This window comes from Heterocephalus glaber, unplaced genomic scaffold, assembly GCF_053883595.1.
Source record: "Heterocephalus glaber isolate CG9 unplaced genomic scaffold, H.glaber_assembly_v1.0 deba00000676, whole genome shotgun sequence".
NCBI lineage: Eukaryota > Metazoa > Chordata > Mammalia > Rodentia > Bathyergidae > Heterocephalus > Heterocephalus glaber.
In genome coordinates, this window is record NW_028258156.1 from 1,728,104 (window position 1) to 1,747,652 (window position 19,549).

At 41.1% G+C, this 19,549-nt stretch overlaps 1 long non-coding RNA gene across 1 annotated transcript in view; it reads left to right on the top strand.

Moving 5' to 3' along the window:
* The window catches only part of LOC147829209 (uncharacterized), a 115,622-nt gene that overhangs the window by 81,256 nt on the left and 14,817 nt on the right, over positions 1-19,549 (top strand). Inside the window, exon 3 of the long non-coding RNA XR_015449313.1 lies at positions 1-19,549. This exon is cut by the window's left edge and continues 37,759 nt beyond it; it is cut by the window's right edge and continues 14,817 nt beyond it. This is a non-coding gene — a long non-coding RNA (uncharacterized LOC147829209).

Consider the following 19,549-nt stretch of genomic DNA (forward strand, 5'->3'; position numbering starts at 1 on the left):
GCTGGCAGTTTTCACCCGAGCTTCTAAATGCTTTGGTCCAGAAATGACAAACATTTATCTTCACTTCATAGTCAGCTTATTGTCACTAGTACACAATACTTGACACTCATACCTTAAGGAGGGAGAGGCTTCATTTGGCTCTCAGTTTCAGGACATTCAGTCCATGGTTGGCTGGCTCCAAGGCAGGAACATCATGACAGAGGGGCTTAGCAGGGGAAAGCTGCTCACCCCATGACAGCCAGCGAGCAGAGCAACAGCGCAATGGAACAGTGTCAAAGAGGAGTAGGCCAGGGACCGTTTACGTACTCATGGTCACACCTCCATCGCCCAACTCAAGTTGAAATATCTAAGCTTAACCACCACACAGCCCATGAGTCAGAGCTAGCCACAGGACCCTGACTGATTACAAGAAGTCTTGCATTCATGGAAATAAATGAATATTTGGTGAGTAGAAAATGTCCCTACAACAATATATCTTTGTGCGAACATAAAACAACTAATACCTCTCCACAGTTATAATCTGAAGCTCTACCTAGTCATTGCTTCCGGCTCAGCGTGCAGAATGTCTAGGTCATATAGTATCTCTATAGTATGCTATAGTATGCTGCCTATGGTATCTCTATCAGGATAGGATGAAACCCACGATGGTCCAGCGACTTGTGACCTAAAAGGACAAGTTATCTTCTCCTCCATTCATACTCAATGTATATCAGCAGGACAGGAAAAGGGCAACCACAAATACCTTTTGAACAACAGAAAACTGAAAGACAGCAGTGTTTGGTCACTAATCAGGTCCAAGTTTGCCCAGAGCCTTTAGTTCCACCCTGTAGAAGATTGTTCTTCTTTCATTATTTCCCTTGATCAAATATGAAGTGAGTGTTAGGAAACATGTCTTCCACAGAGTGCCATAGGTTTCTCAGTCCATCTTCTTTCTACTTGTAAAATATCTGCACTCAGAGTTATTTTAATCTCAAGAGAGCCTCTTTCAACTCAAGAGCAGTTTTCTTATCTGTCGACTCTGGTCAATTCTATGAGCCAGCAACCTCACCCCGCACAATTCTCACATAGAAATGATCTAATCTCCATTTCCTCGCTTTCTTACTCCGTGGTCTTCTGTGACCCAGCTTAACAGTGCTGTTTGCTTTGGTGGTAATGCTACTCCTTTCACAGGATCTGCCATGAATCTTTTGATTCAGTTAGGAAAGATTTATTGGGTACTGCATCATTAGTCTGATGTTTCTTCTGAGTTGTTTTTGATCAACTCAAATGTTTTCTCACTATAAGGAATAAAAAAGGAGTCATTTAGCCAACTCGACCAAGCCTCACATTTCTGGAATGTATTTTATTTTGTTTCTTCTTGCAAAATGGCCATTTCATTCTTGAGCTCTTCTTCTCCTATTACCACATCACATATAGTCTACATCAACTCTTCTGTGGAGCCGTGGCCACAGTAATGTCCCCTATATTATGGGAGGCAATAGACTGAATATCATGGCACCATTTTTCCAAAAGTCAACAACAATTTCCTCTCTGCTTACTGTCTACCTGCTGAATCAGTGCCATGTTTTTCAGTTTTGAGGTCTTCTGCTATAGCAGCACCCTTGTTGTAGGGAATCGTTAAGATCCTTTCAAGTTATTGTGTTCTGTGATTCCAAAATGATGTATCTTGATCTCTCCTTCAGCAAAATCCTGTTGGTCAACACTATTGTTGAAAGCATTGGGTGATGTACATAAAGAGATAAATATACTGAGTAAATACTGGTATGCAATAGTGTGACATGTATGAGAAAAATCGCACCCAACATTACCATCTAGAAATAATCATTATTAAATTTTTTATTTTTGGTACTGGGGATCGAACTCAGGTCCTTGCACTTGTGCAGCAGGTGATGAAACCACTGAGCTAAGTCTCCGGCCCAATCATTGTTAAATTTGAGGAATACACTTTGAGACACTGTGCTAGACACAGCTATACAAATATCTATAAATGTATTTTAATTAAAGTGGAGTTAGAGTATTCACAATATAAAGAAGAGGGTGGTGTGTAATCTGAAACTGTAAGTCTTCCATGTTTTGGGGTGCAGTGATAGCATGGCAGCCCAGCAAAAGAAGAGGGACAGAGAGCAAGGGACAAAGCAATCAGCATGAGAAAGGAGGGAGGAAAAGTGCTAAAGAATGTAACTGAGAGGAGTAATTCCTGTTATCCAAGAGGGTATAGTGGTCAAAGACAAGAGTGAGCTTCATTTTGGAGTGTCTGGCAACCACTTAGAGAAGGAGCTTATGGCGAGTTTCAACAAAGGACTCAAAACAGGAAGAGGACCGAGAGAGCAACGGAAATGCCAGGCTTCAGCTCTCTCTTTGGGTGGGTATCTTCCCATTCCAGGCTTTGCAAGAGCTGCAGCCAAGGTTGAGAATGAGATTAGGATCACAGTGGGAGCTGGTAAACAGGGCCCCACGCCACCGTTAAACAGTGAGGCTCTGCTTTTGGAACTCACGTTCTCAGAGCATTGGCTAAAGAGGATATGTATTTTCCCAGGGGAACTCAAGTTGGTTCAAGACTACTGGCTTTGAAGGAGAAAAAAAATTTATTGTATCCTCCCTGTATCACTTAATAAGCTATTTGACTTTGGGCAATTTATTTAACTGCCCTCATAGTCAGTTTCTTCATCTGTAAAATGGGAATAATAAAATTACTTTGGTTGTGGTGAGAAATAAATAATGTACATAAAGAGGATATAGTTAGTGCTCATTGCTGGTACCAGTCCTAATGGTGATGACATTGATGGCCATACCAAGTAGGAAGTGATGGAGACTCTCAGACTCGGTTGCACATTGTAAGTACTCAGAAAGCTTGTAATACCCCAAGGTGTAGGAGACAGCTCACCCACTGCATAGGAATTTCCTGAAGTGGAATCCAGATACCAGGACTTTAATATCTCCCCAGTCAATTCCAATGTGCGTTTCAGATAAAGAATCACTTGTTTAAGGTGACACACTTGGAGAACAGAAGTAATAACTTATTAGATTCAAATGCCTCTATTGCATTAATATTACATTAATCATATTACATTAATCAGGCAAATTTAAAGAGATTGCATTCTAATGTCATGAAGGATGGTCCAGAGGAGTAGTGGGTGTGAAATAACTTGTCCATTTATTCAGTCAATGTTTAATCTTTAGGTGCTAAGAATTAGCAAGTGCTGAGGATTACAAGATGAACAAGAGAAGGAAGCTATTCTTGGGAAGCTGATGGTCAAGTGCCAGAGCTACGCATGAAAACCTACTATGAACTTGAGCAGCAGTGGGTTCACTAAAAGATGGATCCCCAAGAGATCTCAGCTATATTTATTATGGTGAATTTCTCTTAGAAAGAAGTAATGAAATCAATATGTCAAAACTTTGATCAATTTTAGGTGTGGGTATGTGAGTGTGTATTGTATTAGGTGTTTTGCACCTTTCTGTATGTTTGAAATATTTCATTAAAAAGAATATGCTACACTGGGCTAAGTGTTACCATGGGTATAAGCTTAGGATACAAAGGGAACACAGAGGCCAGCTACCCATGTGCAGGAAGGTGGGTAAGGAGAGGTCAAAGAAAGCTTTGGCACTTTAAAAATTTTTAAATTAGGTTTTATTTTTTCTTCTTCAGACAGGGTCTTGCTATGTAGTTCAGGCTAGCCTGGACTCACTATATAGCCCAGGCTGGCCTCAAATGAGAGATGATCCTCCTGCCTCAGCCTCCGGAGTGCTGGGATTACAGCTGTGCACTACCATACCCTGCTCAGAATATTTAAATTTAGCTTTAGTTGACAAATTAAAATGATATACATTTATGGAGTATGATGTGTTGTTATCATATATGTATCCACTGTGGAATGATTAAATTAAGCTAATTAACATATCCATCTCTGCACATACTTAGCATTTCTCTGTGATGAGAACATGAAGCATCTACTCTATCAGTAATTTTAAAACATGCAATACATTATTATTAACTATGGTCACTGTGCTGTGATCACCAGAACCTATTTTCCCAACTGAACTTTGTATCCTTTACTTCATCTCCCCTTTTTCATCAGCCCCCACCCTTGATAACCACCATTCTACTCCCTACTTCTATGAGTTCAGCTTTTTCGAGATTTCACATAGAAGTGAGATCATGCAGTTTTTGTCTTTTTGTGCCTGGCTTATTTCATTTAATATGTTTTCTAGATTCATCTATGCTGTTGCAAATGACAGAAAATGTGGTATATATAACAATGGAATACTCTCCAGACTTTACAAAGAAGAAAATTCTGTTACTGACCCTTTTAAAGCAGGAAGATATCACAGAGGGATTTGCACTCTAGGAAGGTGAAGGGGAGAGAGCAGAGATACGCAGGAAGGAATATCAGTAGGAAGCCACTTGCCCAGGAGATGAGATTTTCAAAAGCCTAAGTCTATGAAGGACTCTGAGAAGAAGCAGAGACTAGAGACACTCTACAGTGAACCCGCAAACCTCAGATACCAACTGGATGTTGGGGTGAGCAAGAGCAAATGTGCGGTACTTCTTGAGTTCCTGGCATGGGCTCTGGGGAAAACACAGTTTCTGGCACCATTCATTCAGCCAGTTAGAAGAAAGGGAAAGAAGACGGTGAGTTCTTTGGGGGACATGTTAGATTGGTGGTGCTCATGGTACATTCAGTGACCACTGCAAGAGGACACATGGGTTTAGGAAAAAGGCCCAAGCCAGAGTTATGACATGGGTCATCAGAGCACTGTTCATTTCACAAGAAGAGGGGATGGATCCAGTTGGAAGGTGGCTAGGACAGGACCCTTGAACATACTTACTTTACACCCATGAAGACTGGAGTAGGGAGGTCATTCCTCAAAGAGGGCTGAGAAGAAACAGACTAACAGGAAGTAAAATCAGGAAAGAATGGTAAATGAGTTTAAAGGAAGGAATGAATTTCAAATAGAAAAGAGCCTGAAAGGCAAATCTTCCCTGGAGAAATCACCCAGACACCCACGGAAGTTATTACTGAATATAGCAATTTATTTCCAAGCCACAGTGATTGTAAGAACAAATTTGGGACACCTGGTTGTAGAGGGTAGACTTGTAGCATGGTGGGTGTATTTGTTGGATGGAAATGTGCAGTGTTATTGTGGTCAGGGAATTGGACTGGATCTTTCAGGTGGAGGTAAGAGATGTTAGAGAAGAGATGAGGTCTTTTATTGAACTCCCCAGGGTGACCTAGGACCACTGGTCTTGCTGATCAATCTGGAGAGGAGGCTCCTTTTTTCCAACCTGGCTGAGCTTGCTTTTGCCAACACTGTACAGCTCTGGTCCATTATCGGTAAGCACCACTCCTTTCCCATATATAGAAACAGTAAGCGCAAAGAAAACTCACTATGGGCTGGATGACTCAGGAGGTTTGGCAGTGGGGCAAACATGTATTTTACTTTCAGTGGTAATAGACTGAGGGCCCCCCAGGCAAAGATTGCTGTCTGCTTCTCTGCATCCTCCTCCTCCTCCTACTGTTTTTGCATAGCTCCAACCATGTGATCAATACCCACCATGGACCCTTCATTAAAGCTGGCTGCTAAGCCAGGTTTGAAAGCTGTTCAGTGTGTGAGTTCATAGGCACTCACCATGCCAGTCATGCTGTCTCACTCTATACCTAACTTTTAGTCTCTAATGTAGCAGCAGATACTGAAGCCTAAATAAGGGTGTAACCACATCTGCTCTGTCCTTCTTTGCATCTCCGGAGTTCAGCCCCTGGCTGGTGTCTACCACCAGCAGACATTTGGAAAATCATTACACCGATGGTTGAAGGGGGATGGCAGTCTTCTTGCACTCTGAATTTCTTAATGTTTTTTCCTGATTTGGGCTGCATGGGTTGCATCAGCTAGAGTTCAACTGGAGACGTACAACCGATATATAGATTAATTGGCTGCTTGCACTACTGTGGAGCTGGCTAAGCAGGCCTGAAATTCATTGCAGTCAGGACGGGAAGATGGGAAGCAGAATGGAACTCTTGTGGGCCCGGCTGAAGGTGTCCACCTGTGGGATTCCTCTGCCTCTCTGAGATCTCTGATTGTGAGGGCTTCATGCTGATTAAGTCAGGCCCATTCACAGGATGCAGTGTAATCGCCCTTAATTAAAGTCACCTAAGTGACTTCAGTAACATCTACGAACCTTCCACAGTGGTATCTAGATTAGTGTCTGATGGCATAACTAATGATAGGACATTAGCTTAGTGGGGTTGACTTATGGAAAAGTATCATGTGAGGTTAAGAATGTGGTAGAGACTGTGGACAGGTAAAGAAAAGAACTCGTGGGGGGCATGCGTGTGTTTAGGCCCAGAGAGAAGGACAGGAGGATCTGGAGAGAGAATGGGGGCTGGAATGCTCCTCCCCAAGGCCTCCCTTTGGAATCCCAGGTCCCTGGCAATCTATTAGGGACGGGAATTGTGTGACACATTGCCCAGGGAGACTGGGACCTTCGGTTCTGCTCTTTCACACATTGAGGTGAGAACGACATTCCCGGGCGGGGCCCAGGCCGGCGTTTTCTGGAGGCAGCAGCCCAGCCTGCTTGCTGCAGGACCAAAGCCGGGCTGGACAAGGCTGCCGTTTCCCTCCGTGGATTCTGGCTCTGTGTAAATTTTGTCATCGCAGCGGCAGAGGGCGCACGGGCTGAGGAAACGGCCGCGAGACCCGGGAGGAGCCCAGCAGGTGCCGAGGGCAGGTATCCCCGAAGGTATCCCCGCAAGGCGACCTTGCTCCCTCCCCGGGACGCCCACCAAGGCTGCCAGGGATCATCTGGGACGGCGGACGGACTCCTCGGAGCACAGCGGGTCCCTTGGCTTTCCTGCTGAGAGGTGGGAGGTGACAGTCGCAGGCCTTAGGAGCAGAGACCCAGGACTTCCGTGCCTCAGCTGTCAATGCTCTCAGGCCCTCCTTCTGACTCGAAGCCCAGTGGGCCACTTCTCCCCTGCTCGGGGGTTCGAAAAGCCTGTGGGGAAACCCGACAGGGCGTCAGCTCTGCCATCTGGGGTTCGCCTCCCTGACACCCCCGGGGGCCTGCGCTGTGCTTCTCATCCCAGCTGCAGCAAAGATCTGCGTTTCCTTTGTGCTTCACCGAGCCTCTCCTAAAATAGAGGCCCAGGGCAAAATAAATTTTTTTCTGTAGTTTTTGTTTTCTAAATCTTGGGGTTCAAAAGGATGTTTGCTTTAGTTGGCTAATGTCACCTATCTCTCCTTTCCTTTTTCACCTTTAAAAGTGCAGGATTTCAGGGAGTGCTTTGTAAAGTAATATAAATTTGGAGGGAAAGGAAAAGTACTGGAGGACTTCAACTACAGTTTTAATCCAATGACTTCAAACCCCAAAACTGGCTGGCTTTATGCAGCTCTCAAAGATGGTTGGGGAACGAGAACAAACAATAGATCAAACAGTTGGAAATGATAAAGAAGGGTCTCTGCACTCATAATTTGCACTGAAACACTCCTAATTTGCACAAGAGGGTCATTTAAACACTCAGGGAGATGGAGCCATAAACACATTTCTTACCCAAACACAACAAAGGTGGGGGAGGGAGGCCGTGTTCTCCTCTTGTCTGCTGTCCACACCTCTGTGGCCTCTGCTTATGTGTGGTTTTGGAAAACTCTGACAGGAATGAGTGTCTGGGAGATTTCTCAGTTGTCAAGAGGCTGCTTATATTTCCTAAAGAAACTCAACCTAGATTCATTATGCCATGTCACAGAGCAAAGATAATTAAATATTTTTCTAAGGCTGCAACTAATCCCAAAACTTGAATATGGGGGGGGCACATATGAAAGGTTTGTAAAATTTTTACTGGAAATGTGCAAAGATGTTGTGTTAAAATATCCTCAGATGAGGAAAATACTCCCTTTTAAAAAACAGTCCCTGATGATTTTCACCCATCTATTCCCAGACCTTTCCTCATAGACTTCAATTAAATAACATAACATCTCTTTTGAATCATTTAGGAAAATATTTATGTGTCAGTGAGAGCAAGAAGAATCTTTGAAAGATCTTAATAATGTATATTAGAGTAAGGTCAAACCTTGTGTTTATGGTTTTCCCTTCATTGAAATCATAGGGTCACGTTAAGGCTTTTCCCTCCCTTTATAAACATGGGCACACTGCTGTAACTTCCTTTACTTGCAATCAGTATGTCCCATGGTTAACAAAGAACTTTTTAGAGAAAAATATGCCCTAATGAAATTCAGTAATTCTTTATAAAAAGAAAAAAGGATCTTTTATATGCATTTTATATGCATTAAATATATAAGCATGGTGTGTACCTGGTAAAGTTGATTTCTGCTGACGGTGTAACCCAGGTAAATCAACAGAGAGTCCAAGGCACATTATAGGGTATACTTTATTGGGTTTTACCTTCAGGTAAAGACTTCTATTAAGAATATACAAGTGCCTGCATACCTAACCTGCCTTGTTTTCCACAGGGCTGTATACATAATCTCTCTTTTTAAATTTGTTTAATCAAAGCTTGCTATATTAAATACATTTAATTGGAATCCAGTGGTTTAAAAATATAAAAATTTACTGCTGTAGAAAAGTTTTGATTGGTGCTTTCCATTAGCGAGTGTTGTTGAGTAAAGTCTTCTAACAGCATATTTGCATTGAGAGAAGAACTGACTTAGCAAAACAGTGATGTTTTCAACTGTACAAATATATTATTTCCCATAAATATTTCTAATGAAAGAGGTGGTCTGTTTCAGAGGAAGTAACTGCAATGAAGAATTTTAAATAATCAGGGGAAAAAAGGTCCCAATCTGATAAATACTTGCAAGCGGACTGGAAGGGTGAATTATTGGGTGTGGAAAGGTAGAGTCTAGCAAACTTCTCTCACATAGGGAATGAAGGAAACTTTATGAGAGTGTGGCAGACGGCATCTGGAAAGCAAACTGTTGTTCTCTTCAGTCAGGGTCTCATCATTTCTTTGAAAAAAGAGACCTCAAATAAAAAGCAGTGTTTTACCCTAAGAAGGTGACAGTTCATGCTGGAAACTGCCAAAATCAAATCAAATCAATCAATAAAAGGAAGAAAATGTTAATACTTTTAAACAAAATTAAATGTAAGAATTTTCATTTCTCTGATTTTTTTTTTGTCAATCAGCACCCAATATTTAGTGTTACTTTGGACATTATTAGATAACAACAAAAGTAAAAATAAGATGTAAGTGTTAAAAGGACTTTTTGCTCCGTTTCCTGTTTGTGATTCTCTAACTCAAGAAAGGATCCATTTCTCAATTGTGTGCTTAAATGTGGAAGGAAGCTAGGAGTAGTTACCTTTAGCTCTCTCATAAGTAACATGTCAGGGCTGTGTCTTATCAACTTCTGGCTTCACATGCCATGTGGAAGAGTTCCCTGTACTGGACTCAGAGGTCTGAGTTTAGATTTTTCTAGCACATAATTTCAATATATTCTTAGAGTGAATTAAGTGCAATGAATATCTTCATGTTTATTACTGGTGTTGTCCTTTGGTAAATTCCTAACAACTGTAATGTTGTGCACGCTTGTGTGTGTGTGTGTGTGTGTGTGTGTGTGTGTAAGAGGGAGAGGGGGAAGAAGGGAAGAGAGAGAGAGAGAATACAAACAGAGCAGCAGGACAAGAGAGAGGCACCGGGATGCTGAGAGCCTCTGCTTTGGAATAGTATATGTTATATATTCTCCATTTCTACTACCTTATTCACAATGAATTTAAAGAAGAAGAATATTAGAGAAATAATTCTCCCTTTCTTTTTTCAAATTGTTGAGAGTTGTAGGTGGCTATTCTATTTTGCTATTGTTTGGAGATGGGAATTAAAATGTGTAATAAAGAGATTACTTTATGTGTATGAGGCTGATTCACAGATTGAAAACTCTGAGAAAGTCCAAAGAGAAACTTGTGTACACATGTTTGTTCTCTCTTTCTCTTTGAAAGCTATCATGTTGGCTGACAGTGAAAATGTGAAGAACATCTCATTCTTATTACCTCCCAGGATTCTTTCTTTGCAAAAATTAATACCTCTATTTAATGAATGTAATTCAATGACAGCAGCAAACAATACTAGTTACAATGCTATGTGTGAAAAGAATGTTATATCTATCATCAAGAATACTTTGCAGAAAATAAAATTTTATGTAAAAATTGACTTGATTGTGGTGAAAGAAAAAAGTTAATGTATTCACATTAAATAGTAAGTAGTCAAAGAAAATATGTGAAAAGATGTCAATTTCCAGATGAAATGTATTCTATTACTATTCACCTAACATTCTGATGCCCGTTTAAATTTGATTAATTAAAGATAAAGTTATGTAACATGTTAATCTTGTGGGTCAATCAAGGGAAATAATAATGATCCCAGTTCCAAGCCGGAATAGAATATAGTTGTTAACACTTTTAGTTATAAAGAGAACTGTTGTCTCAGTTACTTCCAAGCAGGTGTGACTGAATATTGATAGCTTACAAGCGCAAGCTTCTCTGGGCTTGGTGGGGTGCTCCTGTAATCCCCGAATTCTGGGAAGGTGAGGCAGTAAAATCCAAAGTTCCTAACAGCTTGGGCAACTTGGCAACTTAGCAACATCCTCAAAAATAAAAATAAAAACAACTGGGGATGGAGGTCATTGCAAAGGCCCTGGCTTCAATTCTTAGTACAATAGCAACAACAATAAAAACCCAGAAGAAGCAGCTTCATATGCATATAAGCTACCTCTATTATATCATTCAATAATAATAAGCCCCTTTATTCAGCCACTGTAAGGCATCTGCCACTGTACTGAGTGGACTCCAAAGACAATAAGAAGGACACAGATTGACCATAAGAAGGCACAAGCCTGTGGTTCTCAGGAAATTAACTCACTGTGGAATTCAGTTAACTTGGGAGTGTTCTAGTTAATAAAATGCTTCTATAAAATTTCCAAAACACATTTGGGTCAAGAAGTTTAAAACGCCCTGGATATGTGGCCCATTGGTATTCATTACTGCTTGTATTGTGAACATACCCTTATAACCTGTACCAATTTTCTCTTGCACTCTCTTCCTCTGTAATGGTATTTTTGAGGAGAGAGACTTTCTTTTTTGGCCATCCCAGGATCTGTAGTGTTGTATGAAGGAATAAGCCAACACAATTTAATAATGTGCAAATAAATTCAAATTTTAAGGAAAAATATTTTCATTAAAAATACAATTCTTGGGCCAGGGATTTAGCTCAGTGGTTTCGCCACCTGCTGCCTTAGCGCAAGGACCTGAGTTCAATCCCTGGTACCAAAAAAAAAAAAAATACAATTCTTTTTAGCACAAAGTAATGGGTATTTTAAATTAAAATTAAAGTCACATCACAAAGAAAAGTTTAAAGAATAAAATAAATAACACTCACAATTCTACTCAGCACTCGAGGAAAACCACTGGTACCATTGGTACATATGGTGTACCCTTGAGTTATGACGGGCTTGACATTCGAACAACTTGGGCTATGACTGGAATTTTAGTTTTAACTTGTGACCAAAGTCTTGAGTTACAACCTGAATGCCAGCCACTTGTGCTTCCAGATGGTCTCAGATACAAATTTAACCTTAAAGAGTTCTGGAAGGAACATTACAACATCCTTTCCTGTGTGGGGTTAATTGAGAAATCCTGGGCCAATGTCTCTCTAAGCGGACTGAGATCTGCCTGAATAGAGAGAGACTTTGAAGGCTGTGTAGAGGAGTCTGAGTCTTCATTGACCAACTTGAGTTACAACCAGTCCTCAAGAATGAATTGAGTTCATAAGTCAAGGGTCCACTGTATATTTGTCTAGATATTTTTCTGTGAACATACACCTACTTTTTAGAAGCCAAATTATCCATTTATAATATATAGTCTAAACTACTTTTTCACTTGTCAATGTATCAAGAGCACATTTTGCTATCAAAATCTATAAATACAGATTGTCCCCATTTTAAAAGGCTTTAGAGGACTGCACCATATATATATTTTTAATCAAAGTTCTATAATTAACCATTATGTTGTTTTCCAGGAGTATTTTACTTTTTTTTAGTATGAAATTGCAACTTAAAACAGTGGTGAATAGAGCTGAGGATGTAGCTCAGTGGTAAAGTGCTTCCCTAGTGTGCACAAGGCCCGGGGCTAGATTCTCAACACCATAAAACACACAGTGATGAAGAATGCATCATCTCCTGCAAAGGCCATTTTAAAAAACTTAATTCAAACAATCCAGAGTCCATTTGTTGTCACATTGTTATTCTGCTTTGCTAGATTGTGTCTCAGGGATCTTCTCCGGAGGATATATATGTAGTTCTAAAGTAAAGTAAATTTGGTTTCTTTGGCTAATGTTTGCAGTGTCAGGAAAAGAAATTATGAAACACATGAATTCTTCTTGCATTCCTGATGAATTTGGGAATAAAAAATTCTGCAAGAAGAGAAAAAATATCACTCTTCAAATTTATACCAAATGATCACAAAGTACTGACTACAGTTAAGATTTCAAGGAAGACTCATATTGTATGAGAAAAGCATGACTCTAAAATCAATCACCTTGTTGTGCAGCCAGCACTGATGCTATGTTAAGGTCTTTATTGTTGTTTTGAGCATGGTCTATTTTGAAAAAAAATAAATAAATTTCCAGAATGGAAAAATCTATGAAGATAGTAGCTCAGTGGTTGCCTAGATTTGGGGGGAAGGATTGGGAGCTGACAGACAGTAAGAAGAGTGTTTTGCTTTGGGATAACAAAAATGACCTAAGTTTCGTTGTGGTTATAGTGTACAACTCTGTCAATGTGCTAAAAGCTATTGAATTCTACATTTTAAGTTTGTAAATTGTGTGTTATGTGAATTTTAGTTTAATAAGTTTTAAAAAAATAAAAACAAAAAAATCAATTACCTTGTTACATAGACAGCACTGATGATATGAACAAAAAGCTATTTGTGAAATACTTCAGTTCTTTGTGTGGAAATGATAGTCAATCAAAATAAAGGACTTTAATAAATGGTTTGTAGACGTTGGATTCATAAAATGGCTTTAAAAAGTCAAAAGGAAAAAGAAAAACATGGTTAGAATATTTCACGAACTTCCTTCATCTCATCAGGTTCGTGAAGGAATAACAAAACCACTTGCTTTAGTTCTACCCTTTCTGCTCATTTTCTGTCATATGAGGCTTGATTTTTTTCAGTGGCACTGTTTACTGTCATTTACATATGGCTGTAAGATCAAGTAACTGATATTTTCTAATGTGAAGTTTTCTAATGTGAAGTTCCTGTGAAGTAAAAACCCACTCCTTGGGAAGCAAAAAGAAGCAGAAATCCAATTAAAACTCTGTTCAGAAAGTTCTAGAAAAAGCATTAGTGTTTCTGACTGTCTGAGTGCAGACAGATCTGGGGTAATTCTAGTGTCACTATGGAGTTTTGTTATTTCTTTGAAATCTCCAGTTTTAGGATTAAAATCCTGAGTCCTAAATGAAAATCCAGATTTGTTGTGGTGTGGGACAAGAGGCCAGACACTTCCTGCTTTGGTCTTTTCTATCTCCCATCATCTCCCACCAACACCCCACCTGGTAAGTAGGCCTCCTTCAGGTTGCTCTCATGAGGCTGATGACTGTATTCCTGGTTGCCGCACCACGTCTTCCTCTGTCATATTTTGATGGTTCCCTACTGATTTCCTAATAGATGAGGAAGGGTGAGCCTCTTGGGGAAGTTACTGTTTCTTTCCTGAGATGCTCAGTCAATAGGATTAATGCAGGCCAGGGTGGGGAGCAGGGAGGACCCAGCTGAAGTCTTGGCGAGGGCCCGAGAGTGAGCCCCACCTAAAGCTGACAGAACACACGGTCCTGGTCCAAGCTGTTCCACAGATGTGAGCCAGATGCCTTCCAGCTCCAGCTGATGTGGCTTAGTGGACGAAATGGCATCGTCCCCTTAGGAACTCTGTTGCTGATTTTTCACTCAAGAGATTTGCTGCGTGTGGAAACAGTGCCTTAATGGTGACAGCCTTTCACACTCATCTCAGGTGACCTCAGACATGGGTGGCACAGAGACAGCCCAAGGAGACCTGTGCAGAGCCCTTTGCAGAGCCTGCTTCCTGGGCCAGCAAATTCCTCTCTGGTGCAGGAGCCTGACTATATGGTCACGGGGGTGTGTGGGGAGGAACTGAGGCTGGAGGCCAGCGCTGCTGATGCAGATATTTATTATTTCACTGAATGGCTGTTGAGTGACACAGGCTCCTTGCATCCTAGCAAGCTGGCATCCATGGAACATATTTTTAACATGAATCGCAAAAGAAATAACAAGAATATGAAATGGCTAATTAGCCATTTCACAAAAGTCCCGCCTGATGACAGGTTTCTTGGTCAGTCTCTCCATTTGCTAGTTTCTGAGTGGAATGAGGTCAGAGCCCACGAATCCAGGACTCAGCTGAGGCTGGAGATGGAGGGGGAAGGAAACGAAGGAATAAGGGTGAACTATTCAGCATACCTTGATGCATTTATAAGGTACTGGTGAATTTATTACCTTCAAGAAAGTTCTGGGGACCCTTCAGATAGGGTGACCCTGGGGGTGGCCCGTAGTGGCAGAGCAAGTGACCCTAGCCAAGCCTGCTCTCTCTAAGACCTTGGTGAGATATGATGCTGTTCTCCAGGGGATTTTAAAAGCATTCAAAGCAAGTAATCCTGCTCAGTTAGAAGACTGGCTGTAGAGCCACTGTAGGAACTCTGTTTTGGTGTTTCACTGCACAAGCTATCCTAAAACTTGGTGGCTAGAATCAATCATTTTGGGTTGCTCCCAATTTTATGAGTTCTGGCATTCAGGAAGGGCTTGGCCAGGCAGTTCATCTCTGAGCTTTACCTTATTTATTGCTGTAACATTTTTTTCCAGTCCTAGGGATTCAACCCAAGTCCTAGTATGTGTAAGTGAGTGTTCAACCACAGAGCTATATCCCCAGGCCCTGAATTTTTGTAACTTTTAGATGAGTTCTCTCTACCTTTTTTTCTTTCTCTTGTGGTGCTGCAGATCAAACTCAGGGCCTCATGCATGCAAAGCAGGTGCTCCAACCACAGAGCTACATCCTAGCCTCTAATCTGGCGTAACTTTTAAATGAATTATTTTTATCCTCCTTCCCTCTCCCTCCCTTCCTCCTGCTCTCTCTCCCTCTTTCTCTCCTTCCCTTCCTTCCTCAATGCTGGGGACTGAATCTAGGGCCTTAAACACCTACTTTGCCACTGAGCCACACCTCTGGCCTCATCTTAAAGTTGAGTTAAATTATATTAATGGACTTAAGTGAATAAATGCACTCTTACTCCAGGAGCTTGGCCCCATATGTTCATTCATGTTGGCTCAGGAAGAGTGTGAACCGCAAACAAAGCTGGTTTGCTGAAGGGAGTGTTTCATTCTGTAGTTGAGGAAGAAAACCTGTACTTTCACACACAAAGTTGTGAACAAAGAAACTATGAAATCATGGAGAGTTAGTTTTAACTATCCTTTCTTTGCTATCAATCCTACCACTTTGACACCCTCCTGACAGTTCCTACCTGATGTAGCTGCAGGTCAGGATGCACTTGAATATTACACAGACTATTGACATAGGCAGGCACACACACCTACCTATCATCTGTCTGTCTGTCTGTCTGTCTATCTATTTATCTATCTATCTATCTATCTCTATCAGAAAAAGGAGGGGGTGAGAAAGAGGTAAGCTGCTTAAAACACGACTCTGATAGGATTTTTAGTACTGGCACACAGGAAGCGTTGTAGAGAAGTTAAATAATGAATTACTTTTGCCAAGTGTGGTGGCTCACACCTGTCATCCCAGCTCTCTGAGGCAGGCTGAGGCAGGAGCATCACAAATTCAAGTCCAGGCTGGATTTGAATGACTTAGTGAGACCCCGCCTCAAAATAAAAAATGAAAACTATGACAGGGGATATATCTCAATTCTAAGGCCCTGAGTTCAATCCTCAGTACTGAGAGAAAAAAGGAAAAGATTAATGTCATTCTTCTCAAATTCAAATGTAGGCCATTTTACTTATAGACTTTTTTTCCAATACATTTTACCAATCACAGAAAAAGTTGAAGCTAAAAGCAAAAAGTGTTTCTCTTACTTGGATCAAGGGTGAACTGAAGCCATACCACTGATAAGGGAGAAGTTGAAGAGCTGTGAATAGTGACTAACTTGCTTATTTCCAGAAATGGGATTTAATTTAACATTCCCTTCAACAGCTCTTAGCAGATGACGAGGATTGCTCTGGCTGCCAAGTACAGCCTCTTAGGAGATTATCTGGAAAAAAGATAATTTTCTGCACCTTGAGATAAGAGTAGGCAAAATATAGAAACAATAGTTTTGTTGTTAGGTTTAGCAATTTTAAAATTCCATATTCAGCTCTCTGATGGCTATTTTGTCCCTTAGACTAAATGTCATTTTTGCTCAGGTTTTAATGTAATCTTGGACTTTAATCACATTTCTGTAGTTTAGTTTTGCCTACCATCTAGAATGAAGACAGTATTTGCAACACAAAGGAACATGCAGACAAAAGTTCATGCTTGTCTAATTGGGAACAGATTGGAAGCTCTGAGTAGAAGGCCCTGCAACCAGTGACTGTGGGATGTCAAGAGGTCTAGCCCACCAGGGGACTCAGAAGACACTGCCACCTCCAGCCATACTTGACATGCTCATCTGGTGAAAGTTGGTAGCACCGAGGTCATATATTGTGTGTGAGGTCAGAAAATGGCTGCTCTGGGTGGAGGGGACCCACTGAATCAGAGGGATAGTGGTACCATTAGGCTTGAATGTGAACCAAGGAGCCCCATGTGACAGCCTGAAGGAGCTCATGTATGTGGCTCTAGGGTGGAGAGCTTTCTGGACAATTGGACACATGACCCTCCCAAGACAAAATCAGTGGTCCCAGTAGGGAAAAGGCCAGGCTGTGCTGTTCTTCTCAATCCATGTGCATTGTTCAGAAAGGTGCAAGTCAGCATGTTGATCACAAAGGAGTTACATGTGCAAAGAAGTTATCTGAGAAAAGTAAAGGCTCTCATCTGTGCATCATTAGACAAAATGTTCTTGCAGGTAGATATCAAAGCTCTTATGTAGGATTTTTATCTTTATTTTGTGTTGGAGTCTACTGTGGTCATGTATGTATGTGTGTACCAGATAGATAGACAGATAGATAGTAGATAGATAGTAGATACAGATGATGATGATAGCCAGGTAGATAGATAATATATATCTTTGGAATTATAGAAGTTAATGGTATACACTCACATTTCCAAGCCCTTTCTCAGTGTCATGCTCTATACTAGAAGCCATATGGGATTACAGAAACCAGTGAGCTGTACAACCAGTCTAGTTATAGTCTAGTGGGAGAGAGACAAATGCACATAAATATTGGTATGAAGCATATTGTGATAGTGCTATGTTAAGAGAAGATGAAATCACTGTGAGAGTAGATGGATTGATACATTCTAATGGGCACTATCTTGGAAAGGTTTTGTGGAAGAAGGGGCAGTGGGCCTGGGCCTGGAGAATGCAGGAGCAGTGGCGGGGTAGAGGAATCAGTGAGGTGATTTCTGGAAGAGGAAACTGTATGAACAAACCCATCCAGGAAGAAGGTGTGGGCCTTGCATAGCGAGAGGCATCTCTCGAACAATGGAGACAGAGCATGGAGATGGGGAAAAGGATATGGAAGGTGGAGAGATGTGAAAGGATAAGGTAGTTGGAGGTGAACCTGAAGAATTACATCTGGATGGAACAAGTTTCTGGATCTGGGTTTGCTTAGACACAGTGAAGAGCCACTGAGTGTGCAGGAGTTGGAGCAGGGTGTGTGTGTGTGGGGGGGTGGCAGGCTTGTGCATGTGGTGTGTGTGCCAGAGACAGAGAGAGGAAGAGGATGGGGGAGGGAAGAAGAAAAAGAGACAGGAGACCTGTGCTTCAAGAAAGAAGTGATTTGGCAGTTTGGCAGACATGAATGGCATCTGGGAGGCCTGTTTGGGTTTTGCAGCCGTCCAGCTCAGAGCTAGTAAGATTCTGTGTAAAGGAAATTGTCACAATAGAGTAGGTAGAAGCAAGTTTTATGATGAAAGCAAAAATTGCCAGGGCTTGGTGACGCATTACAACTTGGGGTTAGAGGTGGGGTGAAGGCGTGAGAGTTGTGGGAAGGGACTCAGGTCCCTGAGTCAAACACACAGGGTCTTACAATGCCTGAGATGGGAAACAACAAGAAAAAGAAGGAGCAAGTTTGTACACTCAGCACACATTCATTAATCCATGCAGACACTGACTAAGGACTGGGATACTCTTAGGGCCTAAGGCAGATACAGTGTCCCACTGGCACTGGGGAATTTGGATCAGGAAATCATGACAGTAATTTTGTTCCAAGTTACAAACTTAGAGGCTATTCTTCTAGAAGTGACTGGAGAAACATGGGATTGATTGGCTCATGAAGGAGGACATTCATCTGGGAGAAGGAGGTCTCATAAAACTATATGATCCTTCCATCCAAGTTTCATTTAGTGTGACTTAATAGTGTTTTGCTCAGAAAAGAGCACTAAGAAAGAAAGCAATTGTTTCAGGATTTGTCTCCACTAAGGATAAATACAAGAGGTATGCGCATGCGTGTGTGCCTGTGTGCGTGTATTCCTATGCATACACACAGCCATTTGGTGCCTGAAAGACGTTTGAGATAGAATAAAGCACCTCTGCCCTACAAAATCACCTATTCTTTCCTTTTCCCATGATTGCACAAATGCTTGATCTTTTTAAAGTAAAATTCACATAGACGCAGTGCCTCTTGAACAGAGATTGTTTTAGAGTTAGATTTAGATGATCCTGAATTGTTTTCCCAGTCCTGAGAGACTGGCCCACTCAGGTTTGTTAATGGTTGGACTTCTCTTGGTATTTGCTTACATACCACGATCAGGACATGTCTTCAATATTTTATCAGGTTTAAAGGGTGGTTTTCATCCCATGGCATTGTGTGGCTTACAGAATAGACTAGGAAGGAGAGAAAGATCTTGGCCTGTAATAAATGACATAATTTTAATACATATTCTGATATTAAAAGTTAGATTCATGTGATAATGAGATTGTAAGTAGGTATTACAATGCTGGTTTTCTTGTATCAGGAGAGTAGCTATTACAGAGTAGTGTACTCTCCTTAAGTGCATCTCTTTTAGCTGGTTTAATGGATGCTGGGGCATAAAAAATCGGATAGTTCTGACCTGTGTCCATGCTGCCCCCTTGTTCTGGAAAACTGGGCACTGTCTAATTGCATGATTTGGCTATTGCATACCAAAAGGGAGCTCAAATGCTTCTTATAAGTGAATACTTGGAAGGGAGTGGAAATTCATCCATTAGCTGAAAGAGCTGAATGCACTATAGGATGTAGAAGAACCACTCTGCTTGATTATTCAGTGTTTTGTAATCTGAAACTGTAAGTTAACAAGAATAAAATAAAAATGTCCCACCAGCAGAGCATTTATACTTGATCTTAGCCAAAAGGCTGAGAAGTGATTACTAGCAGAGCATTTAAAAAATTTTTAAAATAAGTGATGCAACACTAGTTGCA